The sequence below is a fragment of the Octopus bimaculoides genome, chromosome 21 (genome assembly GCF_001194135.2).
Source record: "Octopus bimaculoides isolate UCB-OBI-ISO-001 chromosome 21, ASM119413v2, whole genome shotgun sequence".
Lineage (NCBI taxonomy): Eukaryota > Metazoa > Mollusca > Cephalopoda > Octopoda > Octopodidae > Octopus > Octopus bimaculoides.
Genome location: NC_069001.1, coordinates 4,033,539 through 4,044,931, shown reverse-complemented (window position 1 = coordinate 4,044,931; position 11,393 = coordinate 4,033,539). Strand labels below are relative to the sequence as shown.

The 11,393-nt window shown below is 36.6% G+C and overlaps 2 protein-coding genes across 3 annotated transcripts in view; both read left to right on the top strand.

The window, feature by feature from the left end:
* LOC106872037 (serine/threonine-protein kinase 33) overlaps positions 1 to 11,393 on the top strand; it is a 224,305-nt gene that overhangs the window by 163,808 nt on the left and 49,104 nt on the right. The gene's annotated exons all lie outside the window — the stretch shown is intronic.
* Positions 720 to 11,393, top strand: part of LOC106882890 (G protein-activated inward rectifier potassium channel 3) — a 218,464-nt gene continuing 207,790 nt past the window's right edge. For both annotated transcript variants that reach the window (XM_052975321.1, XM_052975319.1), the window contains exon 1: positions 720 to 924. The gene's annotated coding sequence lies outside the window, so the exon portion shown is untranslated. The remainder of the gene's footprint in view (positions 925 to 11,393) is intronic.

Here is an 11,393-nt window from a genome sequence, read left to right as displayed (position 1 = left end):
ACACACATACACGCATAGACAGACACAGACAAACGCTTTATTCTTCCTTTCTCTTTCTCTCTGTCTCTTTATTATTTACGAGTCACTTTTCCAACTCAAAGATTTGTTTTGTTTCCACAAAGATAAACGAAATCGAACATTTTAATATAGTGTAACAACCAATAAGTCTCATCAATGTGTTGTCTTTGTTTAATATCTAAACCCTCTTAAAACCTAGATCTATTTACAATAAAGCGAAGTCCGGCAGGCATTATTAACCATCTCAGTTATAAATCAATATATTTATCATCTGTTGTGTATAGACTTTCTTTGGCGTCACTTTGTTGTTTTCTTACTTCTCAATGTCATTCACATGTCTCTTGTTTTCTTCTTTCAATCTCCAGTTATTATATCACAACTGATAGATTAGTGCTAGCCACTACTAAATCAGTTAGGTCCAATAACTATATCAATTTTTGTCAATATCTGGTTCTCCTTATCCGTCCCTCATATCTGGAAACCAACGCTGTCATACGTGTGTGGTGGGGAAAAGCCCGTTCATGTGTGATTTTCCTAATCGTACCAACTTATCTCAGTCAACAGTCTCACCTGAACACTTTTATTTTCCATTGTCATTCATGTCCTCCTTGACCGTCACATCCAACTATTTATTATTCTAGAAATTACGACACAACCTGATGATATACAATGCATGTGAGTGCCTGTTCCCTCTGTTAAACTCCAGAAATAGGCAATTATTCTCACACCTACACTGAAATATACATTACAATATATGTATAAATATATCCGACTAAACTGCAATGTCATTCGTGTCCTCGCCTAATTAATACATCTTTGATAATCCCAGGTCATTAAAAATCGTACCCTAAACCCAAAACGGCAAATGGTTTTCAACGTCCGAAGAACGAAGTGCTTTCTTTCATTGTAAGATGTTTTAAAATTATCTCTTTTACTTTCATTTTAACTAGAATATTTTATACTTTGATGGCCGGGCATCAACACCAACTTTATTCATTAATAGAAAATCAATATGTATTTCTCAATTACCAAGAGTAAATGTAAAACCAAAGAATTATGTGTGTGTGTGTTTGGTCGAGAACGTTGTTTAAAGTTTACTGTAACATTCTATTAACATAAATTTCGACACCCACTCCTAATGCATTTGTTTATAATTTTTTGTATCGCTTTAGATAAACACTTTTTATAAGTTATAAAGTCTAGAAAAGACGAGTTCTAAACACAAACTACATATTGTGCTTTTTGAAAGGGTATACATTAGTAATCCGTTGTTTTTACTGCAATGTTTACGTCCTGATCTAAATTTCAATGTGCTCAGTTGAATAACGTCGGTCAAGCTGCCTTGGAATAAAATTAAAATAAGGTTTTCTGTAAAGTTCCCTGTATATCCACTTGTAGATGGTTTCTGAGAGAATACCATTTACTGTTTAAAAGAACCAGGAGAACTATTATATTCAGAACTATTGCTAATATTTTTTTAATTGTGAAATTTATACATATATAAAGCTGGGACTGTCTTGTAATAATTATTATATAGTTGTTTTTGAAAGTTCCCCGCCCCTCGTTTTTCATTCCAAAATATGTATAGGCTTGTTATAATTTTATTTATTTTTATTTCAACATATATATTTTAACTACATTTTACGAAAGACCTCCTCATTATACATGCTTTTTGATGTTCAGAATGTTTGGCTCAGTTCCTGATATCTTCAAATATACACTTGGGAAATTTCCGCTGCCTTATTAATTTATCCCTCTTCACAAATGCCTTCATTTTCTTTCTGTGAGAGGACAACACTACTTTTTTGGTGGAAAGTTAAGATCATTTCAGTATCGATGAGTCAATGAAGCCTCGTATCGATACAATTGTTTAGGGCTTGTTATATGGAAAATTACTGCAAAAGTACAAGTCCAATGTCATGTTTAGTTTAAAATGACTCAGTTGCATGAGTTATTAGCTTGATGTCTGTCTAGCTAATGATGATAGGAGCCTGTTTCTTTGTGGTCGTTCGACCGGCTAAAAAGGGGGGGGGGGGAAAACCTAAGACATCTGAATCTCAAATATTTTACTGTCTTAAAAGAGAAAAGTCAATGGGTAGACGCACTAAAATGAGATGGGATCCCTTTAATTATAGCTCTACTCTATCAGGGCTAACCGAGCGTTAAACAATAGCACGAAAGACGTGGCCATGAATTATATATATATATTTATATCTCATTAAATATACATAGGATTTAAGATTGATCTACTATAAGTCACTAAAAACCCTGTGTATGTTCAATATTTACCTCTCGCTGGATAGAGTACTTATTTTTTTTATAGTGTTCATCCCACCACTTAACCGAACATCACTCTATGTATCCATCCATCCAAAATCTCCGACTTACCCGACTTATTACAAACCACCCGTATTTATATTCTTGAGTGGGTGGGGGTAGCCGAACAAAAACGAAACAGGAATAAAATAACAACGTGTGTCTTTATAGTGTAAATAAATGGCAATGTTTTTTTTTTTAAATTTATATCTTCATATATAATTGGAAATCGGATACTACAAGTTTGCAATAAGGACCTTTAGTGCAGTGTTGTTTCAGATTTTGAAAATGTTCAGTATGATCTTGGTATTTTTCTTATTTAATCTTCTTTAAGAATACTGTTATTTTCTGAGATTGTATAATTGTTATATGTATAAATATCATACAATCTGAATATATAACTTGAAGATAACTAAATGCATGCACATAACAACGCGTAGACATGTGTAAGTATCTGCATGTTTATATCACGTCTGTGCGCGCGCGCACGTATAATTAAATTGTATGATTATCAAAAAAGTTATCCGTAAGTTTAAATGCATTCACACTCATAATACAGACATACACGTGTGTGTGTGTTAGAACAGGAGAAATAAACTGAATGTATGTGTGTGTATTTTGTTTTACTATTTTTAATTGATTGTAAGTTACAAAATTGACTCAGGGGTAGAACATTTCGTGTTCGGCACATTCTACCGATTAAAGTTAATGCAGCAAAAGTTAGTATGTAGTCGGAACCTACACCATGTGAAAGGTATTTGTAGAAAATATCATTTAAAAAAAATGTCCATCTTTCTGAAAGTTATGAAGAAATAAAGTCGTCGTACCTGGGTATCACACTTGTGTAGCTATGCCTATAGGTAGATAGATAGACAGACAGATAGATAGATAGGGCTGGATTAAGACCCATACAAGCCCTATGCACTTAGAAATGTTTGGTGCACTCATAATTCAAAATATAAACAATATTAAACCATAAAATAAATTTATATTTTTTAAAATAAAACAAAACTAACAGTAAGAAAATATTTGTTTTTTTTTTTATACTTTCACTTTATATTTGAAAAGTTTTCTACTATTTTGTCTTTGATCAGACCTTCAAAATTAATCTCATGTAACACACATCTGCTTCTATACTTAGGAGAGAAAAGGAATCCTGAATATTATTTTAGCAAGTTTAAAGTGATTTCTTTTGTGCCGTAAACCATTTACCATTTCTGTGGTGCCTCTCTTCTCTTTGATGCCCTAAGAACATAATTATTTTGTTTAATGGTTAGTCCAGCGCAGTATGTATGTATATATACACCACGGTGACTCAGCGTGATTTCTTAGGCCCTTGTCATTTTATGCAGCCTCCGTTCAACCTTGTGAGTGAAACTGGGCAGACAGCATTTGTTTGGAAACAACTGGAAGGATCGTATCTGTAATCAAAAGCTTTAGCCTTGTCACACTGATTTCTGCTTGAGAATTACGTTCAAGGCACACGTATCTGCAGAACACGCTGCCACTTCAACATCAATTCAATTCGCCCAATTTTTCAATTGATCGCATAACTGAAAACACATGGTTGAAAATTTTGACTGAGACCCATTGATATAGGTTGAAAGTTTTGGCACAAGACCAGCAAGTTCGGGGTAGGGGGTAAGTCGATTACATTAGCCCCCAACACTCAAGTGATATTTATTTTATCGACCCTGAAATTATGAAAGGCAAAGTCGACCACGGCGGAATTTGAACTCAGAACGTAAAGACGGTCGAAATACCGCTAAGCCCAGCATGCTAAAGAAGTTCGCTTCGCAACTACGATGACCTCCACTGTAAAATTAACGAGGGAATTCGAAGTAATCCGGCGAAAGTTCACAAGGAAGATCGTCTCAGTGCGACACGTTAGCTACTGTGAGAGACCGAAAAAGTTCATATTCTACTCCCTAGAACGAAGGCGAGAAAGATATGTAGTGATATGCATCTGGGAAATCCTGGAAGGATTTGTATCAAACTTTGGCGTTGAAAGTTACACAAACTGCAGAACGGGGTACCACTGCATATTGTCAAAGATCCCAACAGTGCTATTAGGAAAGAGAACCAGAGTCTGCAACAGCTTGGGTTCCAAGGGCTCACAGCTTTTCAGTATCCTCCCCCCAAAACCTGAGACACCTACATGGGTTGGATGTAGATGTCTTCAAAACAGAACTGGATTTCCTCCTGTCAAAGAAACACAGTTGAGGACAGGTAACATCAAAATGCCATATTTTAGAGGAAGTTTCAAATAGTGAAAGAAAGTATACTAAAGCTAACGACGGCGCTCCAGCATGGCCTCAGCTCTGGAGCTGAAACTGCTGAAAGGAAAAACAAAACAACAAAATTCATACATAAATGTGTGTATGTGTGTATTAACGCATGTATATATGTGATCTATATATGTATGTGTATGTATAAATAGTTATGCTTATATTTATGTGTTTTGCTAGATTCGTTCTCTCCCTCCCCGCCTCCGACCTATCGTCTTTAATATGTTAAACCGTTAAGAGATCAAAATTACCATATTTCAATCTTCGTTATTGTCACCTACGTGTAGTTTCTGTTTGACGTATTTGACATCCATCTTCGTATAACTGTCACAAAAGAAGGTGGGGGGGAAGTCTCGTTTTATTTAGTTTGTTTATTTATATATTATGGGAGGTCAAACTGTAAGTTCAGTTGTTTGCGTGACGGCAATTAACTGAATAATTTTGGCTTTGTCATTGTAGTGTATGGAAAAATCCAAAGACACGGTTTTCGTTGACGTGACTGTGCCGGGTGTAAATAAAATATACTGTAGATTTCACGTGTGTGTGTGTATGATGACAAACACGCGTATGCATTCTCACACACATACATATATGTATTCACATTCATACGTATACGCAGTCAGACATGCACACACATGTATTCACACAGTCTCTCAAACGCATTGATCATATACACGCATGCACACATCTTCACACACACACACTCATCATACACGTACACACGCACTGATTATACACATATATACACGCATAATTTCACACACTGGCATACACACACGCACGTATTCACACACCATTACACACATGCACTGGGTACACACGAGACGCACACACACACACACACACACGCGCGCGCAATAAACAAATTTGCATAATTATTTCTTCTATTAGTGATAAACAGTAGACTCAAGATAATTAATATTTCGACGTTGGAAAATGGAAATTTTGTACATTTTGCCGGTTCAGAAATTACAGTCCCACAGAACTAATTCTATTAGGTTCTTTTCCTTGTCCCCTTTTCTCTTTATCTCTGTTTGTTGGTCTCCTCTTTGAAATAACGATCCTCTCTATTGATGTAGTAATGTTTAAGGTCATATTTAGAATAACTCCCTGCAAACTTATACATATTAACCGCTGCCTCTACCTACGTACTACCCTACTGTTGTGTCATCACTATCATAACCATTGATGTCGGGCTTGATAAATCACCTACACACTTAATGTGGTCAGCGGGATAAGTTTAATTAATGAAGACTAGCTGCATGGAGGAGGACGAGCGGGGAGTTTACATTGCTGAATTGAACTTAACGACAATAGGACGACAAAATAAGATTTCTGTTTACATCTCTCTCTCTCTCTCTCAAACAAACTTTTCTCTACTGATTTAAAAAAAAAAAAAGAGTGCAACAGTGCAATAACAAAATTGGCTCAATGGCATAAGTATAGATAATTAAACGAAGTGGCATTGAGGTATTTATTTTGGCATCTTGCATTCTGTATTCAAACCCATGTATCCAGAACAGCTGATTTCCATAACGGCATCTTTATTTCTTGTGATTCCACAACAATATCTAGCTGGTCTTTTAACTTGGTGGCTGTTTGAATTGTTAAAGTTCCACCCATATCCTTTTGACCCATTGGTCTCAATACAATCAACTTTGTCTGTTAGTATTTTCATTTTACCTATTCTGTTCCAGACTGTTCTGGCCACTGCATCATCATACCTCATGGGAAGATAAGACCTAGAAGACATTCTCTCACTGTTGGCTATGATGTAGTTGCTGTCTTCTGTTATAGTTTTGCACAACCTATAATTATTGTTCGTTAATGTTTTCTGCCTTTTAAGCAGCGGGTACTTGGTGGTGACCTCTTGTTCTTCAATTGCATGGAGGTTGCTTTCAAAGTGGTCTGTCATAAACTTGTCAGCACTCCGTGCCAAGTTTTTCATTTGATTTATTCCCTATATGGCTTTTGTCTTTTGTGCATTATGCTCTCAGTGAACTTGTCCATTATTTTTTATTGTTCTGATAAATAGAAATAACCAAGGCTTCTCGGAGTGAGATCTACATCAACTCTTACTTTGTGCCTCTTTTCAGGTTTCTTACTGATCCTAATGATATTGCTGTTTTCACTCTTGCAAAGTTTGGGCAAGGTAGTTACTGGCTTCATTTCCCTTCTGTAGAAGTTACTTCAGCATTACAATACAGACTTAAGACATCAGCCACCATCCTTATGTCGGAGGTATAGCCTGTCTTCATCTCCAGTAACACTAAGCAGCTTGTGAGTTTGTGTGTCTATCTCAAGGAGCTCATGCAGTAATCACTTTAAAGCAGTGGGGATCAAACAAAGTCCATATGTCCCTGTTGGGGTGCCATGCAAGCAACATAGTAAATTAGGGATTCACAGTAGTGTTTTAAGGGTCCATGAAAGAAATTTTGCTTTGGGTGTATTTATTGCAAGAAACAGCTCGGTTGTTTCTTTAATGGTTTACATAGTTCAACATGTTTCCATCCACTGAAGCATGTTCTGTCAGAGAGTTTTATTGCAAACTTACACAAGTGAATGGGGGGAGGGGGAAACAAAATAGGAAATTTTAAAGTAGTATCTATAAAAGTAGTTTTATCCACAGGTAGAAATAGCTGAGAAACACTGGTTTAGAGGACCAACTGTGGGTGTAAGGACACGTAATGCAAAGGGGTTGAGAGCGACGTGTTTATTGTAAGCTGAGAGTTCCAACACCATATTTGTATGCATTTTTGTGTGAATGTGTGTGTGGTTGTGTTTACTCGATATCATGTGATTGTTATAAATGAATGTCATTCATTTCCAATATTCTGCAAAATCATTTGGCCATGGGGAAATGTTACCCCACTCAGAAACAGATGAAAGTTGACGACAGGAAGGGCATACAGCTATAGAAAATCTGCCTTATTAAATCCCATCTGATCCATGCAAATATAGAAAAGTGAATGTTAAAACAATGATGCTGATGATTATTATTATTATTATAATATTTGCCTGTTTTGTTTTGTAGGTAGGGCAATTCATCAAAAGGAATTTTTTTCAGGTAACACCTACATAACTTATGAAATGCTCAAAACTAAATCTTGAAATAGAAGTCTGCTGATGCAGCAACATACCATTGTCAGGTTCTTACTAATATTTCACCAACATTTATTGTAAATAACTTAAAAATCTGAACAACATAAAAAAGCTAAAAATGATTTATTCCTTTTTCTGTTGACCACATAAGTACATCTAAATGTTTAATGTTTGCTCTTCACTGCTAACGATACTGTGTAATCGAGAAGAGTAACCTAAATTAATGCTTGCTGTCCAAGAAAATGAAATTAGATATCACAGGTAGTATTGCTTCGTTAGAACACAAGAAATAAACATTAATTTTAATCATGGGTTTATTAGCTTTCTAAGATAATCTTTCTGTATTACAACTAACATATATGTATGTCAAAACAGGAGATTGGAAAAATGTTTTGATGTTAGTTATTCATCATTACACATGTTTCATTTGCTAATAGGAGTTACAAAACTGTATGTGTGGGATAACGCTCTGAAGAATTTCTAATAAGAGATATATTACATGCGTGATTTTGCATTTCTTATTGGCAAATGAAACATGTGTAATGATGAATAAATAATAACAAAGAATTCATCCAGTCATTTGATTTTTATATACAATTACTCTGCAGATAATATTTCCAGAATTTTCAACTCCTATGTATACTTCACATAAATAAGACATTTACATATGGAATTGGTCAGCATGAGGCTATAGTAGAACACTCTTGCCCAAGGTGCCATGCAGTAGGACTGAACCCAGAACTATGTGGTTGGGAAGCAAACTTCTTACCACACAGCCATGGCGTAATTTATACCTTGATTATGGCAATTTTCTTGATACATGATGAAGATTATACATATGTAATTTTCCAACCAACCAACCAACCATTATTGGACACTAAAGCCAGCAAGGTGAACATTAGTGGGTGTCCTTTACTATGTCCCACTCCCAACCCCTACTTTGTTTCACCTGTGTAGTGATTGGTAGAAGAATTAGCAGCCAGCTGTCCTGGAATGTTCAGTATTTTCTGACTGGCTAAAGGAAGTCTGGCCTTTTTTTAAGACAAGACCTCAAGTCTTGGCTATGTCAAGAATGTAAGCTTACACTTGCTGTTGACCCCCAAGGTCAGCTCCTGCTCGGAAACCCCATGATCAAAGGTGTTCCAGCCACAAGCGTCTTTTCCGCTTTTGGTGTGAGTGTGGGAGGGAGTGTGTCTAGGACTGGTGAACTCATGTGGCCCAGTGGTTAGGATGTTACACTCTTGATTGTAAGATTGTGGTTTCAATTCCCAGACTGGGCAGTGTGTTATGTGTCCTTGAGCAAAATACTTCATTTCACGTTGCTCCAGTCCACTCACCTATAAACAAGTTCCAGAAATGTAGCTGGGAAGTTAACCTTGTAGAAGACTGGCATCCTATCCAGTGAGGATTTTTTTTCTTTTTTTTTTCTTGTTAGACCTAATTTTTGACTATGTGAAAGCCAGGAACTTTTCAGCACTACCTCATACATACAATGGGCTTCTTTCAGTTTCCATCTACCAATTCCACTCACAAAGGCTTTGGTTGGCTTGACACTATACTAGGAAACACTTGCTCAAGGTGCTTCATAGTGGGACTGAACCTAGAACCATGTGGTTGGGAAGCAAACTTCTTACCACACAGCCACATCTGGACAGTGTATGTAGGACTGGTGAAAATGCATGGCTTGTTGTATCCTAGAACCAGAAGCTGTCTCAGACGGCTTAGAACCAAAAGGGAATGATACAAGTGAAATTTGGCTTTCTATTTCTAACATATTTAGTAAACTTGGCTGTGTTCTGTTCTATATCTAAATATTTTAGGTATGGCTGTGTGGTTAAGAAGCTTGCTTCCCAACCATGTGGTCTCAAGTTCAATCCTACTGTATGCCACCTGGACAAGTGTTTTCTACTGTGGCCCTGAGCCAACCAAAGCCTCGTGAGTGGATTTAGCAGATGGAAGTTGAAAAAAAAATCCTTTTTGTTCAACACCACATGATAGTTGTAAAAGAGTGTGACCATCATACAAGTAGTTGTCCTTCATTTCCCAGTCTTCCATGAAAAGCATGTCTGGCGTTGAGGAAATATTACCTTACTTGGAAACAAGTGAGGGTTAGTGACAGGAAGGGCATCCAACTGTAGAAAATCTGCCTCAACAGAATTTGTTTGACACATGCATGATGATGATGATGATGATGATATTGAGTTGTTGTAATCCTGTAGAAGCTGTGGCTGACTACTGACCATCCATCCAGCTATCCACCAGTCCATCTTTTTTGTTTGATTATTAGTGTCCAGTGAGAATTGTTGAAATAAATTAAGAGAAATACAGCTGTCAAGTGTGTTATTTAGTTTCATTCACAATGAAATGACGAACACAGGAGGAGGAGGGGGGATTTTTTATTGTTTCATTCATCACCACTACTGCAACCACCGCTACAACCACTACTGTTTTTGTCGTCCTCTCCCTCCACTCATCAGGCTCTGCAACCAATTGAAATAGATATTAGGCTTGAAGAAGGAAGGGGAGAGGTGTTGTTAAATAAAACCTTTTACTTGCTGGTTGCACTTAATGTCAGAGATGAATTATGGCCAGAGAACACAGAATGGAAGTATCTAGAACTAAATGATTAAAACACGATTTACTTACTGAAACACTTTGTTTCCTATTGAGTCTAGGCCATTGACAACTTTTCTCTACTGCTCTCAACTCCAGGCCATCTTTTCTGCTTCTATCCAGTACTATCCCGCTTTTCCAGCTCTGCCTCCGGCTATTTTTAGGGTATCCTCTCTCTTGCCTCCCTGGTTGGTTCCAGGTTCCTCGAGGGAAGGCCTTTCTGTCCCAGAGGTTTTGGTTTCCAGTTGTCATTGATGTTTCTGTAACTTTGCATTTTTCAAGGTGGAGGTGTTGGCCTTACACAAACCCATTTGTGCCTTTTAGACAAGGGGTCCTAGAAAATAAGTCCTGGGGTCGATTTGTTTGACTAAAACCCTTCAAGGCAGTGCTCCAGCATGGCTGCAGTCAAACAACTGAAACAAGTAAACGAATAAAAGAATACACATGCACACACTTGTTATGAGTTGAAATATGTTTGAGGCACACTCAAGCCTGTAAGAAAGTCATTCACTCTATTTTGTCAGGAGAGAAAATAGAGTAATGGCTTTCTTTCGGGTTTGAATAAGCCTCAAGCATATTTCAACTGGTAACAAGTTTATATTTATACACATTACTGCTTAGTGCTTCAATTTCACTTATATATATTTTATATGTATTTATATTCATTTATGTATACATGCATACACACGCACACACAAATACACCCACATATGTTTCATGGAATTCATTACCGTTATCTTTCGACATCGGTGACATTGTTTACCTCTGGCTCTTTATCATCCCGTTTAATGTATTCTAGATTGGCCAGTTTTTATCTCGGAGGAAATTTCATTAATAACCATGATAATGTTGTAGTTGTCGATGTTGCTTTATGAATTAAAAAAAAAAAAAAAAAGACAAGAACATAAAATTGAAAATTTAAGGGGAGGCATTTATCACCTCCCGTCCAGTATAAGAATGTTGTTGACAGTGACTTCAAAGTTTCAGCCAGCTAAGCCATTGTCAGAGGAATGTAAATTAATTTTATATTATAACATAAAAGCAAACATTGATATA